Raw genomic sequence first — 16,549 nt, 5'->3', positions numbered from 1 at the left:
TTGAGAAATATTTCAATTAAACGTGCTAAGTCTGTCCCGGTGTTTTAGGACGTTAGGGAAAGGGAGGAAAACCAAGGCAGAAGATAATGAACTGCCCCGTGCCCTTTACACTTAAACCTTCCTAGATCACTGAGAACATGACTCCAGGCAACCAGGTCATAAGATCTTTTTTTTTTTTTTTCTTTCCTTCCTTCTTCTTTTTTAACCTCTTTAGCTAGTCAACCCCGGCGGCAAGCATAAACCATCACCCTTAACCGCGAAACAGCTCCAAGGAGCTGGCGATGGTTGCCTGCATTGAGCTCCCCGCCGGCGCCTTCTGGCCGGACACCCTGCGCCAAAGAGCGCCCAGGAAGCAAACCGCAGTAGGGGCACGACACAGATGTCATGGATGCACATGCAGGATCATAATCTGACCAGAAAGAGAAGAGAGGGAGAGCGACGGCCCGCAGATCCCGGCCGGAAAACCGCGGCAATGGAGCCGGCGGCGGTGTGTGCGCACACAGGTGCCTTAGGCCGGTGGCACGGAGAGCTGTCGCGGCCGCCTCTGGGGCTCAGCACTCTCACCAGCGCGCAGAAACCCCTGCTCCAGCCGAGCCTGGGTAACCCCCTGCTTGAGCTACGCGAGGAAGAGCCCAAGGAAAGGGCGCGAAGGGGGAAGGAGGGGAGGGGAGGTGGGGGGCGGGGGAGTGACCCATCTCCTCATCTTGCATTTCTCCTCCCCAGCTCTTCTGGTGGGAACCTTTGCTGAGCTCGTGCGCGCCTCCCTCCCCTCCTCCTCTCCACTTCGGGTGATCATCGCCCCTTCTCCCCTCGCTCTCCCCCACCCTCCCCTCTTTTCCTCCCTCCTTCCCAGCCGCGTGCCTCCTCCCCTCCCCCTCGACTCCCTCCCCTCCAGCGGCAGCAGCAGTAGCCACTTCAGCCGAGCCGGAGATGGGCAGAGAGCGCGCACGGCGCGGCAGCTCCGGATCCACAGCCCTCCCCGCCCGCAGCTCCCTGCGCCCCCGCCGCCGCTGTCGCCTCCTCGGTGTCCCCAGGCTCCAGTCCCGCGGCTAAGACAGCGCCGTCACCGCAGCACGGCCCTGCCTGCCGCCTGCGCTGCGCAGCCCTCGCGCGCGCCCGGATGGCGCTTTCCTCCCAGGACCGGTGAGTAGCCTGGAGAGAGCGGGGGTCGGGCACCCAGGCTGGACGCTGAGTGAAAATCCCTAGCTTTAGGGTACCACAAGCCGCCTGCTGTGATTGCTCAACCTGGAGGCAGAGGGTCTCGGGAGGACGCTGCTCCGTGGTCCCCGAGGGGCTGTTTGATAGCAACTCTACCTGCTGGCAACGTGAACCCCTCTCCCTCCCTGCCGGGGACCGCTGCCCGCACCTCGCGGTCCCGCCTCACCTTCCAGTTCCCGATCGCCCACCCTAGCCGTGGCAGTGGCTGGTTCTGACCCTCCCGTCACCCCAAACGAGGTCTTCTCTGCCCTCCTAGTCCTCGCGTTTCTCTCTTCTGATTTCCCGCTTCTGTCAGCTGGCAAACGCCCCCCATCTGCCACCCTTCACCCGGTCTCGCGCCGACAAAGCCTCAAAGCCTTCTCCACAAAGTCCGCCCCTGACCCTCTTTCCCTCCTTTTACAAAGCCTGGCTTGCGAGCCCCTCTGTCCCGCGGTATTCCTTCGCAGAGCCCGTGGTCCACCCGGCGAATTCTGACCTCATTCCCTCCACGCGATGGTGCCTCTTTTCTGTCTGCTTTTCTGACAGTCACCTCGGGAAACCGGCACAGACACGCTGTGATCCTGGCTTGTGTACAGTTACTTTGTGTGTTTCTCGGCACCTGGGTTGTTTAGGGTATGATCAAGCATGAAAACAGAAAGAGAAGACAAAACAGCAGCAACAACAAAACACACAGAGACACACACACACAGAGACCACATGCCCCAAACCTTTGCGACTAAACTTTTTGTTATTGTTTGTTTTAAAGAGCACACATTTTTTTCCTGCTCAGATTTATTCTATTCAGTTTTAAAGGCTTCTTAGCTGACACAGGGACCGCCCTTATTTTACCTGTTTTCTCCGGAAAAGGTCTTGGTTCCAGGTTGAGAACCATGCACCTGACTGGGTGATGAATCTTCTTCCCAATAGCACTATCTAAAAGCTCAGCAACTCTTGGGGATAAGAAGCTTTTCCTTGAGGGAGAGAAGAGTGGCACCAAACTCATTCTTTAAAATCTTCTTTGAATTTGCAATAAGCCAAAGCCCTTATTTTTCTTTAGGTTTAATGGCTAAGAAAGGGATATAGTAGGATCAGAAAATGCGTCCGAAATAGCTCCTATAGGATCTGAGTGCTGTCCTTGTATAGTATCTTAGCATCCAGACAGTCTTTCTGTAGAAGTTTTCTTAGGGCAGCTGCCTTTTCCTTCTGAAACCATGTTTAACGTTTTAGTATTTCTAGTTGGCTTGAGAGATAACTGGGAGTTGTTTTCAGTGAATGAGTATGAGCAAGGGAGGTAAAGGAATGAGTGAGCATGGGGAGAGATCACCTAAATACAAAAATTTGTATTCCCAATTCCCTATGTACTGAAATCTTAAAAAACAAAACTACTCACACACAATTTATGATTTTGTTTTTTTAAAGAAGTGGTGAAAATATATTAATTTCAGCATATTTTACCCTACAGAACCATGGGTTATAGGGCTTGTGCTCTAATTCATGCAGAAAGAAGTATTCAGAAATAAATGTCAAAACTTTAAAAGGTGTCCCATTTGAGTATGTGGTACATGAATATAAATTTCCTGGTAATATTGTTATTATTTTAACTAATTTTGAAGAAATAAAAATTAAATTGTCTTTTTTACTCTCGCAGTTGATGCAGAGAGATGCATTTTTCCTCACCTTAAACTATCAAGTCTCTGCCTACACAAGAAATAGAAAGGGAAAGTTGAGCAATTGTTTAGAGAATTTATCTAGTGAGGATTGCCTTAAAATATTTCCTTATCCAGTGTCAAGATTTTTTTTTAATTTTGTATTAACTCAAACTGTATCTGAGCCTTTATTTCTCTTTTCTTGTGACATAGGCAAAAATGCAGTGAGAAAGTCACTGGCAAGGGATGGTTTTAAGTAAATGTGGAGAGCTGCATCTAAAGTTAGAAGAAGCTATGAGTAACGACTTTATTGTTGGTTTTCTAAATTTAGAAATTTTAGTTGTTTAAACTTAATGCTTGACTAAGAATAATATTCAAAACCAAGTATTTAAACTTAGAATTATTGCAAATATGCAAATGTGGTCATATGAGGTGGATAGATAGTAGGTAAGAATAATGAACTGAATCAAAAGGTCATTTCTTTTTCTCTAAATCCTTTTACCCTTTGGGTAACAGTGGATGCTTACTGTATGCAATGCGTCCAACATCAATGAATCTGTATTGGAAAAGATACATCCCAATTGAACAAAAAGCAAAGCAAAGAGCAATGCTGACTTTGATCAACTATTGCCCATAATTGTGTAAATGCTAAATACAAGTGGTATAGACTAACATAATTCTAGACAATGTCAGAAATGTCTCGGCATACCTTTTGTGAGGATGTATGCATATATACATGGCAATATTAAAATGGTCTCAGAATTGTCTGTGAAAATGCACATAATTAATATGCCATATTATGGCAGGAATTCTGGTTAAGAACTCTTGATAAACTGGAACTCGAGATCTACTTAAATTTAATGTCATTGTCATTATGAAAAACAGCTAAATGTAACACTTGCGGAGACAAGGCATACCAATATTTGAATGGCATATCTTTGAATATCATTAAGTTATGTCTTATAATGCTTACTAGAGGATGTGCCACCTAGAGGACAGGATGGGTCTATATTAAATGTTCACAATGGTAAAGAGAAATTAAAAATTGGTAAAGAGAAATTTAAAAATGTGGAAATGATATAGATTATTTCACTAGTAGATTGTATTTTGAAACCTATTATGTGAAACCATTTTTTGTCTTGTGTGTGGTGGTGTTGGGGAGTGGTGTGCTAAAGAAGAGAAAGCAGGCAAGAAGGGAGAGATAAGGGATAAAAAACAATGGATACTTGCTTAAATTCTTTACTCAAGCTCAGATAACTAAATACAAGTTCTATTATTTTGGTATTTGGTAAAACAGCTTTTTTCCAACTTTGATTTTAAGAAATGTTTCTTTATAGCAATAAAAATATTTTTTAATGAAGTGACTCATTTATTTTATTCAGTAAAACCTACAGATTATAGGCAAACTGTTTTATGTAAACTAATTGACATAAATAAAATTCTAGGCAAATTTTTTTAAAAACCTTGAAAGAAGGAAAACATATTCACACACAACTAAAATTACAATATTAAATAAAGAGCCAAGTGGTTTAGTGTTTTATGAAGGCAAGAAGATTCAGTTGATGGATAACTACATAAAATACTTTCATAGCTTTATATATATATCTCACATATTTTTCTATTTATGTTTCTTGGTGTATTATTCAATTTTTATGGATTTTTGCATTTTTGTTCACAATTCACAAGGATCTGTATTTTATTAAATGCCTCAAGTTTTATGAATTCAAAATAACTCATATTTTATTTGTAAATATCAAATTATTATATCAATGTTTACAATGGCTATGTTTTCTACCCCTATTCCATAGAAGAGATATTTAACAACAAATTCTCAAAGAACAATAAGCAAAATTAATATTTCAATGCTAGCATAATGATTAACCAAAGTTTAATAGTGCTTTCAAAGTGATACTCTCATAAGATCAATTAAACAATTGAAATTCTTGCAGAAAAGAAATACTTAGATTTAAATAGAAATATTTAGATTCTGTGGTTTTGCGTGTGACTATGTGAGATTCACTTTTATTCATGTAGCTGCAAATAGAATGTTTGGCGTTCTTAATAGAAGGAATCACAGAATTTAGATATTGATTAGAGGATGTAGAGAGCATTCCTTTCCCATCATTTTACTATATCTTACCCAAGGTTCTTAAGTAGTTAATAAAAACAGAATTAGAATTCGGGTCTTTGACTCTATGTTGTATGTCTTTCTATAAAATAAAAATCAGTTTTCTTTCTTATTTTATTTTAAGAAGGTAATAAGGGAAAAATCAGTTTGAGTATCAAAGAAAGCTGAAATTAAATGAAATAAAAGTCTGTGCTTCTTTAGGAAATGCCCGGTCCTGTCACCATCATAGTTAAAAGTAATATTTTTCTGCTCAATCATTTTCAGCTTCAGGTTAAAGCTTGGGATATGTTTTGAAAACTTAACTGTTACTGGTTTACCTTAACATATTTTAATACTTTTGCTTAATTTTGGTCATAAATTTTCACCCATATAGGTTTCTTTCATGGTAATTGTATGTCCTGGACACTTTCGTTTTACCTTTTAATAGATAGGTGTCATTGAAAAATATTCCTAAAAACAGATTTTGGCTTCCATAAGTAAAACAGGGGAAATGGACTTATAGTTTTATCTCTGTATATTCAGCCTTTTTGTTATCACAGAGAAAGTTTATGCATCTACACATAAACTTTTTGTTTTGTTTTATTTGTCACTGTAGCCTGTGAATAGCTCAGGTGGTCAGGGAAGATAAATTTGTTTCACAAAGTTCCAAGTCTGTAACTGAAAATCCTGGCACTTTGAGTATTCTCTTCACTGATGGCCAGATAGATTAGCGAAAGTGAATGATTCAATCAGTGGGGAACAATCATCATTATGGGTAAAAGATAAACTTTCAAATATATTCTTGGTGATGTTTGCTTATCAGGGCCATCTCACCTAGGAAGAGCAACATGGTAATACAGATTGACTTCTCATTTACATTATCTGGAAGAATACAGTGTTGTCTAATTGTGCCTGGGTCGATTGAAGTTAGGGGAATCTGTGACTTCAGACTGCTCTGTGTCCGGTTCAAAGGCTGAGGGGAAAGCCTTGGCTCAGGAAAAATTACTGCAAATATATATTCATTGTCATGACACATGAATATGAGTTAATCATTGTCTTTAAACCAACTAAGAGAGAGATTTTTTTTTAAAGATTTTATTTATTTATTTGACAGACAGAGATCACAAGTAGGCAGAGAGGCAGGCAGAGAGAAGGGGGAAAGCAGGCTCCCTGCTGAGCAGAGAGCCCTAGGTGGGGCTCAATCCCAGGACCCTGGGATCATGACTTAAGCTAAAGGCAGTGGCTTTAACCCACTGAGCCACCCAGGCGCCCCCTAAGAGATAGATTTAACTGAAAGAATCACTATGTCTCTAAGGCTCCCATAGCCTAATTTCTTTGGAATGTAATTCAGCCCCTTCTTATTGAGGGACTGCTACGTGGCAAGAACTGAAGTGACTACAGACACAGGATGAATGTCATGTAAGTTCTGACCTCAAGCAGCTTACAATATAACTGGAGAGACAGATAAGAACAAAGAAAGAGAAAAAATAGGACACCAGCTAGCCATAATCTAAGGCAGCCACCATGTTACTTGCAACAAGGATGTCCAAAGAAAACTTGAAGTTTTCCAAAGTCCAAAAGTCCAAAGCCCAAAAAACTTGAACAAGGATGTCCAAAGAAAAAATAAAAAAGACTATAACTTAGTTCTACTATGCCTTGCCAAAATTGATGAAGTTTTGCCATGACTAAATCTTGGCATAAAAATAATCTGTGTCCTTAAAAAAGCTTATGTTTCCACTACTTTCCATATTAATTTGAACTCTGATGAAGATTTTTGTTTTGATAATGCAGGAATCTATTATTATGAACTAATACAGATAGTCCCATACTAATGAAACCAATGGTTGATTCCATCTTCATAAGTCATAGGTACTTTTTTAAAGTAAATGTAACTAAGTATATACTTTTAACATAAATTTGAAATGCCAAGTTTGTCTTTTAAGAAACTTAAATCTTCAAGGAATATTCCAAGGGAAATAAGAGGGAAGAAATGGTGGAGACAAGTGAACAATACATGTAATATTGATTATACAATAAAAGTTTACAAATAGCTTTAGCAAAATATATTTAAATTTAAAGAGGTAATTTTAAATTTCTATAATTTACTTACTCTAATAATGAACACTTATTGAGCAAGTATGACTGTATGATACAAAGGGACATGGGGCTGTTTGTGATAATGATGGCTTTATGCTTTGACTGTAGGAGACAACGGGCTATTTCAATAGCCAGTTCCTGCTGACTTTCAAGACCCATGAAGGGTCAGAGATTTTACTAAGCATGAATAATTGATCCTAGACCTTGTTTTGGAGGGACTACATGACAGCAGTCATTCTAACTTGTCCTATTTGTCCATGTCAATAGCTTGGTGGCATTTGTCTGCCCCACTGAGTGGCTAAGCAATACTTACAGAAATGGGAGTGGAAAAAACAGCCAGAGGTGTTAACAGGTATTTACATAAATGCAGAAGCTGGGGCCATCCCCTGCTATTTCTAATACATTTCCTTGCTAAGATTAAGGGGAAAAGGGAATATAGATCAAATCATGGTCAGAGCTATCTGGCAGGGGATGGCAGATTGAGCAGAGTTAAATTTAGGACCCTTGTAACTGTTTGGGAAAGCCATTTTTTCATGTAAAACTGAGATGCCACAGGAGCCAGGCAAGCTGAGAGCTTGAATATCCCATTTCCATTTGATAAATGAGGTCTACAGAACCTTTTCTCACAGTGTTAGTCACTAAGCTACGTTGACTCACCCCAAAATGATATGTTCCTTCCATGTCGGAGAGGTGACCAGTCCAAAACCTCAAGGGGGAACTGCAGGAAGAAGCTGTCTGCCTTTTCCAGAGGTCCTGTCAGCAATATTGTTACTCACAGAGACCTGTATCTCACAAATTTATTAGCAATGTAGGACCCCAAATGTAGAGAGCCTCCTGCAGCCTACCTGACAACTTCCAACACAGAGTATGGGCTTGGGCCTCAGTCAAAGGATGCCAATTTTTGGATTAACTGATATGAAAGTCTAAGTAGAATGTCCAAGTGAGGTACATACTATCTCTAATACCCACAGATTCTAGTAAGATTCTGAGCACCTTTCTTATTGGCTGAAGTTGAATAGACAGAAGTTTTTCCTTGACAGTCCGAGGGATTAGATATTACAAATCTGCCCCTATAGTCCCAAGAAACTTTATTCGACAAGCAGAGCTCTGAATTCTGTCAGGGTTTATCAGCTACTTTAGTATATGTGATGATATCACAGTCAAGACATTGATAATGGACTTTGTCATAAATAGAGTATCATTACAGTTAAACTTTGTGCAGTAGAGGGTAGAGGCACTCATACTGCTCACCTGCTGATGGCAAATGGCAGAAGAATTTAGCTACCCCTGGAGAAGACCTGTTGGAATGTGGGGAGTTACTGCAAATATATATTCATTCTCATGACACATGAATATGAGTTGATCATTGTCTTCAGGAGTCAGTGGGATAGAAAGCATTGTTACAGTCCAGTGTAATATAGCATTTTTTAAAAAGATTTTATTTATTTTTGTGACAGAGACACAGTGAGAGCAGGAACACAGACAGGGGAGGGTGGGAGAGATGCAGGCTTCCCGCTGAGCAGGGAGCCCAATGCGGAGCTCTGTCCCAGGACCCTGGGATCATAACCTGAGCCGAAGGCAGACGCTTAACAACTGAGTCACCCAGGTACCCCAAATATTTAGTCTGTGCAGTGGATTCAGTTACATGAGCAGTTGGTGATAATCCATTCTAAGCTTCCAATCCTGTCTTTTTATTATCCCTACTGAACTGTTCTGTTAAGATACTGCTTCTCTTACTACCCACGTTGTCTTCAGGTCTGTGACCAGGGCTGTGATTTCCTTTTCCCTTCCTGGGCTTTTATACTGGTTTTGCTGGACTATCTGGGAAGAAACAGAAAGGAAACTAGAAAATGATTTATATGTTCCGTTAACACTTCTCTATATGTGGCCTTTCCCAATTGTGACAATCTTCTCAGGCGCTGTGGATGATGAAATATAAGCATATACCATATTAATTCTTACCATACAATCAAAGGTAGAAACAATAAAAATAGTACATATAATTGGTCCCAAATTCTTTTTTTTTAAATATATTTTATTTATTTGACAGAGAGAAATCACAACTAGGCAGAGAGGCAGGCAGAGAGAGAGGAGGAAGCAGGCTCCCTGCGGAGCAGAGAGCCCGATGCGGGGCTCGATCCCAGGACCCTGGGATCATGACCTGAGCCGAAGGCAGAGGCTTTAACCCACTGAGCCACCCAGGCACCCTGGTCCCAAATTCTATCCACAAGGTCATGTTAGCTTGCCTTTTCAATTGTGAACTTTGCCTTAATGCCATTAACTAAACCCGAGTGTTCTATAAATCCAGGTGAGAAATTGACATGAGGATTCATATCCAACACATCTGTGTAAGTTTGATCCCCCCTTCCATTTGAAGTTTCCTAGCATACTTAGGTAGGTGCATATATCCTTTGATCCCTGTTGGGGATAGAGATACCTTGACCTCTAATTATGTTTCTCGTTAAAGGATAGGTCAAAGTAGAGGGACAGAGACAAATCAGGGAGCAGGAAAGGAGAAAGACTTCATTTGTACTTTTAGTTTCAAGTGGTATGAAATGGTTCATGGTAATCAAATGAATTTTGAATATTTTTGGCCCTTCCAATACTTTGTATGTGGAGGAGCAAGGCCCTCATGGCTGTCATCGTCTATTTCAGCCTTAGAAATCCCTGAACTCAGAAACTGTAGGCACATTGTTATTTTGCCAGTCAACCTCTGGTTGACTCAGTCTAGGCTCACACAGTGGTGACCTTCTTCAAAGACTTCATATTAATTTGGGGCATTAGTTGCCCCATTGTCCAGATAACACCTATTAAGTTTTTAATGGTTTTAACATCAGAGCTGAGGGAGTTTTCCTGCACAGTGTTGGTGACCTCAAGTATTTATCTAGATTTGCTTGGGTCTCTTTCTCTTTCCTTCTTCTTTCCTTTCTTTTCTTTCTTCTATCCTTTTTTTTTTTCCCTTTCCTTTCCTCATTTCCTTTCCTTTCTTTTTCTTTCCTTCCTTCCTTCCTCCCTCCCTTCCTCCCTCCCTCCCTTTCTCTCTCCCTCCCTCTCCTTCTTTCTTTCTTTCTCTCTCTCTCTCTCTCTCTCTTTCTTTCTTTTTCCTTTGTGTCTCTTTCTAATTCTCTAGTAGATCAACTTCACCAGAATTCTAAACTCAATCAAGGGCAGTAAGAATTCAGATGCTCATCAAAGCCTCATTTGTGGTTTCCCAAAGGGGTTTTTCTGTCTCTGCCAAATCCCCCCAAGAAGGCTAAAACTCCCTTATAACAACCGGAACACACAATAAAAACAAAACAAAAAACCTTTAAGCAATTTTACATTACTTCCAAATGGATATATTTGACATGATAGAATACAGGAGAAATATAGCCACAAGACAATTTATTACTGGCTATTATTCCTCAATAAACAATGTTCTCCATGCCTGCTTCTTTCACATGTGAACCAAAGTTCTAATGATTCATCTGGGTTATGTTATGGAATTCTCCCTTTCATATGCAATATGTGTGTGCATCCCTCTATTGTCTGAAATAGGAAGCAACCTTCTGCCTGTCCAGTACAAATCTTAGTATTAATTATAACTTGTGCCACAGATCAGAGGCTGGCCACCAAATTGGTAAGGAAGTCCTTCCACCTAGAGGAGAATTAACAACAGAACGACACTTTGATGAAGTCCCAAAAGTTCATTTTGGCTTTTGTTTCCTTTGCCTTTGGAGATATTGGGCATTTACCCCAAAGATACAGATGTAGTGAAAAGAAAGGCCATATGTATCCCAATGTTCATAGCAGAAATGGCCACAATAGCCAAACTCTGGAAAGACCCAAGATGCCCTTCAATGATGAATGGATAAAGAAGATGTGGTCCATATGTACAATGGAATATTACTCAGCCATCAGAAAGGATGAATACCCAGCTTTTGCATCAACATGGATGGGACTGAAGGAGATTATGTCTGAGTGAAATAAGTCAAGTAGAGAAAGTCAGTTATCATATGGTTTCCCTTACTTGTGGAACATAAGGAATAGCATGGAGGATATTAGGAGAAGGAAGGGAAAAATGAAGGGGGGGTGAATCGGAGGATGAAAGACTATGGACTCTAAGAAACAAACTAAGGGTTTTAGAGGGAAGGGGGATGAGGGATGAAGTTAGCCCAGTGATGGGTGTTAAGGAGGGCATGTATTGCATGGAGCACTGGGTGTTATACACAAGCAATGAATCTTGATACCCTACATCAAAAATTAATGACATACTGTATGGTGATTAACATAATATTATATATATAATATAATATAATATAATATAATATATAAAATATATGTATTATATAACAATATAATCACATATAATATATATATAATCATATATGTGTGTATATATCTGTATCTATATATATCATTTTGCCATCTGTATTTTACCTATTTCCTGTTACTTAGCTTACCCAAGCTCCTTAATTAACAGACAAAACAATAGAGGACCATTATTGCCCAGCTGACTATATAATTTGCTACTGATTCCCATAGGCCTCCCTCAGATCTCATTAGTTGACCTGCAAGGCCCTCATTCTTCCTTTTCAAGAAAGAAAGCCATGTCTCTGTCAACATCCCATCCTTATTACCAGAATTATCAAAAAACCTGAAGAGTTTGAGATGCTACTTTGATTTCAAACTGGCATGAGGACCTGCCACATTCATGGATGCTAGCAGAAGACGTTAGGGTCAGAGATGGACAATTTATTATTCACAGCAATAGCAGTAGCAAGAACTTCAGCTTTTTTGAAGTGGTTCCCTAAGCCCTAGTTTCCACAAGCATCACAGAACAGACTGGATGATACTTAAATACTGCAAAAAAGGGATCCTGAACTCAAGGAGTCCAAACCTTTTATAACAGATAAGTATGCCTCCCTTTACTTTAGAAGGAGATGCTAGTTCTATCTTACAAGGTTATTTGCTTTGCAAACATCTTTTAAAAATGTTTCAGAACAAAAGCAGTCAGTGCTTCTTTCATAATTTATTCAGAAATGTGAGAGACCCTTGGGGAATTGTCTCCTAACAATGACAGAAGATTTCAACAAATGCCTATTTGGATAAGCTCTTTATATATGGTATGATATATGTTCATCCTTGGTACTTCATAATGATGGAGTGCTCTAAACAGGCACAACCTGAGATTAATAAGTCTCTCAATAAGACAGAAACTAAGAAACTTTTAAAACAAATGTGTTGTACTTAAAGTGCAACATCAGACTCTTAATTAGCAGCTCCTAACTATATCAGCTAAGATCTATAGACTAGGTAGTTAAAAAGTGTAGGACAGATTAAAGAACCGAGCATTTCTATGTTAGGAAGTTGAAAACTTGAGCCCAAACTACAGGATATAAGAAATGTCTATTTTATGTAATTATAGTGGATTGTAAATAAAAATCCTTAAATGAAAATCGTGTATATGCATGTTTTCCCATAGCCTTAATGCCTGTCTCATACTTTAAAGTTTAAGGGGTACCTAATTTTTTCCAAATAATCAGAGGAAAAAGGTTCGTTGCTATTTTATTTTGCTTAATTGTAGACTGTTTCTTCAAGATGGAACATGGTTGTCATTTTCTCTAATATGCTTCTGCTATACCCGAGGGTGGGACACATGCCTTTCTCTTAATGCCCAGGCTTATCTGTGCCATATCATGACTTTACATTTGGCATGATATATTTATATGCATTTCCCCCACTGGATTACCCTGAAGTTGGTCGTTTATTAACCTTCAAAACCCTAGTGCCTTGTTTCCCAGTTGATGCATGGTGGGTCAATATTTATGAAGGTGGACAAAAGGTAACAAAGTCCATTAACATTGAACTTACCACTGGATATTTTATTTATTTAATTTATTTTTTTTAAGATTTTATTTATTTATTTGACAGACAGATCACAAGTAGGCAGAGAGGCAGGCAGAGAGAGAGGAGGAAGCAGGTTCCCCGCTGAGCAGAGAGCCCGATGCGGGGCTCGATCCCAGGACTCTGGGATCATGACCTGAGCCGAAGGCAGATGCTTTAACCCACTGAGCCACCCAGGCGCCCCTACCACTGGATATTTTAGAGAGTTACCTCCCATAAGGCATAACTGAATAGAAGATGTGTAGAATATTTGAGCTGAAATAATCTTTAAGAGTTCTTAATAGCCATTGGTTTGTATTTTACTTACTTATTTATTTTTTAAAGATTTTATTTATTTATTTGACAGACAGAGACATAGAAAGGGACCACAAGCAGGGGAAGTGGAAGAGGGAGAAGCAGCTTCCCTCTGAGCAGGTAGCCTGATGCTGGGCTCTCCTAGGACCCAGGGATCATGACCTGAGCTGAAGGCAGACGCTAAAGAACCAAGCCACCCAGGGGCCCCCGCCATTGATTTAGTTATAGCCGTGTTAAACATCTGAATTCTGGTGCTTCTTCTTAGTTTTGTGACATCCTGAAACATTTAAAATTATTTCCTATTTATTGTGGAACTTTAAAATTTTGTAGTTTGTGTACTTTTAGAAATTGATGGGAAATATAAGCAAGCCCTTGCTTAATTATCAAAGTTTAGGTGTCATTGATTATATTATCCAGGACAGATTTCTCTTTTAAATGCTCAGTTAGAAATTTCAAAGCCTTGCCTTTTCCCCTTTATCAAAGGGTTAGACTCATGATGAGCATACCTCCTTTCACCCTTTGCCCTGATGCACAGATGCTCTTTTTTTGTTTCTCTGTCACAGAGTTTTTTCTCTGATGTTCAGATGTCTGCTGCTCATGAATGCCTGCCTTCCCATTTTCTGTCACTGCCCCACCCTGATCACTATTGTTATAACCAATGCTGCCCATCCTGAAGTCTGGTGCACTTCTCCCTTGCCTTTTTTCTCCAGTTTTTCAATTTATTTTGTATCCTATTGATTACTCGTGTTATAAAAACAAAAATCATAAAGCCTTCTCTAAGGGACAGCTGCCTTCTGTACCATGAACTTGAAGAATCACATGAAATGATGAGCTCTGTGGTTCTTTTTCTATGTGTGTTGGTTGTACATGGCCTGACTGCAACTTCATTTCAATTCAGGGGCTGTGATGTTCTGGTTTTGTTCCAGAGCCATTTTGGAAATTTAAGAATGCTAAATTACTGAATTTTGATTAACCAATATCTCTTTTCTCAGAGTAAACCAGTCTTAGGTGACTGTCTTGTCTCTATATTGCCTTGTTACATTCGTGAATACTTTAGAACCAATGAAATATATGTGTTACTTAGGAAAGTAAATAGGTTGGAATGAATTAAATAAAAGACAGATAAGGTTTAATGGGAAGCTTGGAAAGTCAGTAAATGACTGTAGGTTGTTTGAAGCATGACAGTGGCAAGCTTGAACAAACAAAGGGAAATATGAATATATTGAATAATAGGAGAACCTGAAAATAATGTGGAGAGGAGAGGGACAAAGAAGCAAGTTATAGACTAATAAAGACAAATATTTGCCTATGCTATAAGTGAGGCTCTATGGAAACACTGCATTATAGAGGAAAAGCATATAGCTATAATCAGACATAACTGGTTTTATATTCCCATCCGACTATTTACTAGCTAAGAGACCAAAGTCAAATTTCTTATTCTCTCTTACATTCTTTTTCCCATTATCTAAAAATTTCGCATAATTATTGTGAATGTAGACTAACAGCATGTTGAAAACCCTAAAACACTGATTGTCACTATAAATTCTCATTCAATAAATGGTATGTTTTCTCCGTACTTAATAATTTGAAAAGACATAATCATTTCAGCTTGTAACAAATGAAGCAAGTGTACTTTCCAATTAGATAATTAGCAAGTGACAGTCATTCCTCTAGCCACTAGGAGAATTTGGATTTTTAAGAATAGTATTTAGTAATGCAGGAAGCAGCATATAATGAGCACTGAAGAACTAATTAGAATCATAGTTTTTATGATAAGTAGATACGTGGAAAATAAATTCTGTACTTTAATTTTTATTATTATTTGTACTTTAATTCCATACTTTAATTATTAGAATTATTAATTCTATAGTGTAAAACTTTTCCCCAAGAATTAAAACTCATGAAGAGAAGGATTCTTGTTCTACCTTGGTTGAAGATTATATATACTCAGAAGAGTATATATCCTACTCTAACAGTATAAAAAAAAAAAAAACCCCAGTAACTACAAAACTGTAACTTGTCTTAAGTCCATCAGAAAGCTGAGTTTGTGATGCAAACAAATATCCAGATTCACTAACCCATGAGTAGATCCTTCCCTGGAGAACTAGGTAATAGGGATGATGTCATATGTGGCAGAGAACAAAAGAACACCTGGTCACCATACAAATGGCTAAAAAGAAGTCAGCTAAAATTGTAACAAATTGATAAAAGCTAAATTTGGGCTAGATGACAATATAGGACCTCTGTAACCCCTGACACAAGGAGATTTTGAACTCGTTCACCAATGCCTTCATGTGGACCTCCTTCAAGTGCTTATAAGGAATATTAGAAGCAAGATAGAAGACAGGATGGAGCTTTCCTCGTTGAAGTAGGTGTGAAGTAGAAGATTGGCCACCACTGTAGGTAAAGCACAAAACCCCACCCCCTCCAAAGTCCAGCTTCCATCCTAAGCAGTTTTAGAGGACTTCGAAGTCTTTGGTTCACTGAACTTCAAATCCTAACTAGATAAGTTCAGTGTCCCAAACTAATAGGCTTAGCATAGAAGAGGCATGAGCTATGTCTAGGTATAAATAATTTCCATTGGTTTCAACTGTTTCACACCTGATTTTTGGCATTTAATAAGAAATGACAAGCTATACAAAAATGCAAGGCAAAAAGAACCCATTGTCTAGAGTCAAAGCAATGGAGAAAGCCAGATTTAAAGATGGCCAGTGTTGGAATTATCAGACAAGGGCTTTAATATAACTAGTGTTAATGCATAAAAGGGCCTAGTGGAACAGGTGAACAGTATGCATTAACAGATGGAAAATTTTAGCAGAAAAATGAAAACTATAGGAAAGATTCAAATGAAGATGCTAGAATTAAAAGAAAGTGTTACCACAGATCACAGATCCCTTCAGTGTGCTTATTGACTCAGTTTCTCTCACAGAAAAAAAAAACCCTGTAAACTTGAAGACAGGTCATTAAATATTAGCCAAACTGAAAAGAAAAACAAAAACCAAACAAACAATAACAGAGACAAAAAGAGTAAAAGAAAAACAAAACAAAAACAAAAAAAAATCACAATAGAAGATCCAAGAGTTCTGAGACAATACCAAATGGTGTACTATATATGCAATTCTAGAAAAAAAGAGAGTGTGAGTGAGAGAGGAAGCAATGCAAAAGAAATATTTGAAGATATAGAAGAAACTTTCTTTATAAAAGCAGGCATGATTTTTCCTGAAAATTTTTAAAAATAATGAAAGCATCAAATTACATATCCAAGAAGTCAAGAAAACTCCAAACAAGATAGCTATATAAAAAAAGTACACATATATTTTAA

At 39.0% G+C, this 16,549-nt stretch overlaps 1 protein-coding gene across 1 annotated transcript in view; it reads left to right on the top strand.

Moving 5' to 3' along the window:
* The first annotated feature begins 516 nt into the window (after positions 1-516).
* Positions 517-16,549, top strand: part of FUT9 (fucosyltransferase 9) — a 203,620-nt gene continuing 187,587 nt past the window's right edge. Inside the window, exons 1-2 of the mRNA XM_046004172.1 lie at positions 517-599; positions 854-1,143. The gene's annotated coding sequence lies outside the window, so the exon portion shown is untranslated. The remainder of the gene's footprint in view (positions 600-853; positions 1,144-16,549) is intronic.

The sequence above is a fragment of the Meles meles genome, chromosome 5, assembly GCF_922984935.1.
Source record: "Meles meles chromosome 5, mMelMel3.1 paternal haplotype, whole genome shotgun sequence".
NCBI classification, from domain to species: domain Eukaryota; kingdom Metazoa; phylum Chordata; class Mammalia; order Carnivora; family Mustelidae; genus Meles; species Meles meles.
This window is presented reverse-complemented; position numbering and strand designations above follow the sequence as displayed.